At 50.1% G+C, this 4,439-nt stretch overlaps 1 pseudogene; it reads right to left on the bottom strand.

Moving 5' to 3' along the window:
* Window positions 1-385: 385 nt before the first annotated feature.
* Window positions 386-982, bottom strand: LOC115317884 (annotated as a pseudogene).
* Between the last annotated feature and the right edge of the window lie 3,457 nt (window positions 983-4,439).

Here is a 4,439-nt window from a genome sequence, read left to right as displayed (position 1 = left end):
AGAAACTGAAATGAGGATCCTCTTATTTCATTCAACATACAGATGGCATAAGCCAGTGCAAGCTAGTTGCTTAAAAAGACTGTAAACAACTTCATATTTGCAAATATGGTTCTGAATACATTAAACATCACTTTTGGTCAGGAAATTTTGTACCTACAAATTATTCCCAGGACCAGCTCTAGAACATTAGCTAAATTTCAAAGCACCAGAAATTTAAGCTTGCTTCAGTGCAATTACATGCACTGCTTGCAATTGCCTTGTGTGTAGATAAGAAGTCAATCGTTAAAACAAAGCGATCACGAACGTATGTGCAACATTCCATTAACATAAATGTGTCACTTAAAAGAAAAGAAAAACAGATTTTTTTTAAAGGCCTCACTTGGGTTTACGACCACTCGTAGCAATTCACAAGGTCACAAAAATATACTTGATTTTCCAACTCTATAAATAGGCTTGGCAAGATGCTCATATTCATTTTGTAGAGCTTGATCTGTGGTCACTGTCTTGCAACTTTCATGTGTGGGGTACCTTGAAGGCTGCTGATATGGTAAACATTCAAATAAACAAACAGTTCAGGTGCGATGTCCCACTAGTAACACTAATAACGTGTTCAATCTTGGTGTAGCTACCATCTGGGAGTCTTATCGTTGTGGTCTGTCTTCGTTTGCTTCTGGTATCTGCCAGAGTGGAAGGACACGTTGCTTACTGACATTCTGTCATACTCCGAGACACTCACGGGATCAGCCCGTTGAATGGTCTCGAGGACAAACCTTCTGATGGGTCCGTCAACAGTCTTTGGTTTCCCTAAAGGCAGTGGAACATCCCTCAAAGACCACAAGTTGTTTCCTCGTGAATTGAGCCTTGCAGTGTTGTGACCTGTCACAGCCTTAGAGGCAGTGACACTGTCTTTTAGCATCAACCTCGCCATGATCTGGATGGGAACACCATTTGCCGATGTTGCAAGCTTGAGAAGCTTGCCCATGTTTATTCAAAAGAAAAACACGAGTGAGCCCAGAGTGGGCCAAGCAGAACCACACATTTCGACAGGGGGAGCGGTTGATGAAAGTTGTATGTCATTTGTTGGTCTGTATATATACACCATCTACATCTTCACAACTAACAACTTTGTTGTGATTCGGAGAGCCCAATAAATAAAAAAAAAAAAGAAAGGAAAAGAAGCAGCGCCGAGGCGGCCTGCTGAAAGATGTTTCACATGCCGAGGTGGGGCGGCGAGCACCGGCGGGTCCGAGGCGGGAACGACCCGGAAGGAAGGAACGTCTACATCGGCCGAGGTCAGAACACGTACTCGTTTATTTAGAGGGAAACAACCCGGGGGCCAACCGCCCCGGGGGAGATCCACCTGGGCGCACGGCCCAATGGATGAAGTGTAGTGCCGCCTGGCTACAGCGATATGCAGTGACAGTTCGTGGCGCCACCTGGTTAGTGTGGCGAGCGAAACTAAATGAAAAAATTGAACTACTACACTTTCCTTTCCTTAAAAAAAATAAACACCTATCCTTCCCTCTCTTAGGAAAAGAAAATACACTGTCTCATAAGGCTAAAACCTTAAGGCAGGATAAAATAAAAATTGAGCAAAAGACACTGGGCAAGTAAAACCTAATAAAAAAAAATAGGCAAGTAGCCAGTTACACTTCTTACTGCATGTGGCAGAGAAGACGAAGACTTCACGTTCAAATGTTCATGGGCATGTAGCATTGAAAATAGTTAAGGTTTCCTAAAATGTCCGTTGTCACTACACACACAAAAAGAAAAATTATTCACTGGGGTTGACTAGAAGAATGTTCAATAGTTGATGTGTGCACTAAACTCATATGTCTTGGATCTCTCCGAGACTTGAACTGCTGTCGTAAAGGTTCACAAAGTAGTCTTTGAGACGTTCGGGCAGCCGCCGGGCTCGATGTGGGCGACTGTCCTGACGGGGGGTGGAGGTGTCGGGACCTCGACCCTGGGTCTCTGGAGGATCCGACCGGAAGGTCGGCTGGCTGCCTGATGCCGACGGCACTCTCACAGGGGACGGCGCTGGTACCGGTTCTGGGGCACCGTCAAAGGAGGTGTCGGAAACTGCACCACCCTCAGTAGCCGTTTCTGTACGACTGGGCGACCAACTGGCAGCTGACCAGCTGCTATCTGGGGACATCCCAGGAGACTGGTAGTGCTCAGGGGGCTGAGCAATCTCCTCAGGCACCGGTTGCACCTCAGCAGGACCCTCGGGAACGGGAGGGGGACTCCCAGCTGGAACAGGACCCTCAGGAGGGGAAGGGGGGGCCTCAGGACTCAGGCCAGGGTCAGGACGTTGACTTGCAGGATCTGGATTGGTGGTGTCCGGGCTAGCCGGACCAAGGACGGGAACAGGCGGCTCTGGGGGAGCCGGCGGGACTGTGGGCAGAACAACTGCAGGGAAAAAAGGGGGGTCCGGGGGGTACAAATCTTCCCGGAACCAAGATGCTCTGGTTGATGAAGGTTGAAGAGTTGTATGCGTCAACTTGGACGCATGCCACGTGGATCCATCGTCCAGCCGGTATGTAGCTGGACCCACTTGATCTTGGATCTTCTGAGGAGAAGCATACTTCATCTGTAACTTTCCTCGGTGACGAGGCTTGTTGACCTTGACGGTCTGTCCAGGAATGAATGTAGGCCGCTTGACAGCACGCCTTCTGTCTTAGTACATCTTCATGCGTTCTTGATATTTCTTGATTGTTTGTGGAAGTCTTTGTTGGACTGTGGACCTTGGAACTTGAGGGTCGGAGACTGGACGCCCCGAAAGATGAAGACGATTGCGATGGTTCCTGCCATGAAGCAGGAACGCGGGAGTTTCTCCCGTTGCAGCATGGCGAGTGGCACGGTACACTCCTAACTACTCCGTGACTGCTTCTCTGAGGTTGCGTTGCTGGACGACAGCCAACTGTATGGTGGACTTCAAGACACGGTTGAAACGTTCCACCTGCCCATTCGCTTGGGGGTGGTACAGGGATGACCTGAGATGACGAATACCTTGATTCTTGAGGAACTCTGTAAATTCCCTGGAGATGAACTGGGGGCCGTTGTCGGTGACGATTTCTTCCGGCAACCCCTCTCGTGCAAAGACAAGCTTCAGGAAGTCTACCACAGACGCAGTCGTGACGTTGTGGACGCTCATGACCTCTGGCCATTTGCTGTGGTAGTCCACAAGGGTGATGAAAAAACGTTCGTTGCGCGGAGCGCGTTCGAACGGACCAACGATGTCCATACCTAACTTCGTCCAAGGACGAGATGGAAAATCGACTGGCTGTAAAGGTGCTCGGAATGTCTTTGCTGGTTTGTTCGTAGACTGACATATGGTGCAATGTTGGACGTATTGTTTGATGTGGAGAGATACTTGAGGCCACCAGTAGAGTTCTTTGATAAGTCCTGTGGTCCTCGTGATCCCTTGATGCGTCTCATGCGCTATCTCGATGACTTGGTCGCGTAGACTGGTCGGCACGATGATCTTCTCGGCGTTAAACAGCAGTCTGTCCACCTGCGACAGCTGTTCTCGGACTGCGAAGTAGGGCTTGAACCCTGGAGGCAGCTTGTCTTCAGCTGGCCATGTTGACGAGATGTATTCCATGACTTTCGGTAGAATGGGATCACGGGCTGTTGCATCTTGAAAGTCGCGCTGAGTCAGTGAAGCGCAGACTATGGAAACCACTTCCTCAGGAAACTTGGTGCCGTCTTCTGTGTCCTTGACGGGCAGACGGGACAGTGCATCTGCGACGGTGTTGTCGGCACCCTTGCGGTACTCCATCAGGAAGTTGTAGTTGAACAACCGGGCCGTCCAACGGCTGATGCGTAGCGGTCGGACTCCGGTGCCCTACGTAGACATGAGGGTGACGAGTGCTCGATGATCAGTGCGGATGGTGAACTGCCTTCCCCAGAGGTAAGTATGCCACTTCTCGCACGACCACAGGATCGCCAGGGCCTCCTTCTCTCCCACGGAGTACCGTCGCTCCGTGTCCGTCAAGGAACGGCTTGCAAAGGCCACGGTCTTGAGCTTCTGCCCGTGCTGTTGTTGCAGAACTGCTCCGAGGCCGTAGTTCGAAGCATCAGTTGATACGATGACCGGCAAAGTCGGGTCAAACATTGTTAAGATGGGTGCTTTCTGGAGAGCTGTCTTGACTTCTTGGAAGGCGCTCTCGACATCAGGAGTCCAAGAAAAAGAGTTGCCCTTGCGCAACAAACGACGCATCGGTTCGACTACTGTCGCACAATGTGGAATGAATTTGCTATAATATTCCACTAGACCGAGGAATGCCTTGAGTTGTGTTGGATCGGACGGTTAGGGGAAGTTCAGAACGGCTTCTATCTTGGACGGAAGGGGCGCTACGCCTTCCGCGGATAGACTATGGCCGAGAAAAGACAAGGTTGGAACGCGGAAAACCGCCTTTCTGTTCAGTTTCATG

Source organism: Ixodes scapularis, unplaced genomic scaffold (assembly GCF_016920785.2).
Source record: "Ixodes scapularis isolate PalLabHiFi unplaced genomic scaffold, ASM1692078v2 PGA_scaffold6__148_contigs__length_123643588, whole genome shotgun sequence".
NCBI classification, from domain to species: domain Eukaryota; kingdom Metazoa; phylum Arthropoda; class Arachnida; order Ixodida; family Ixodidae; genus Ixodes; species Ixodes scapularis.
The sequence above is the reverse complement of the archived record's forward strand: the minus strand, read 5'-3'. Positions and strand labels throughout refer to the sequence as shown.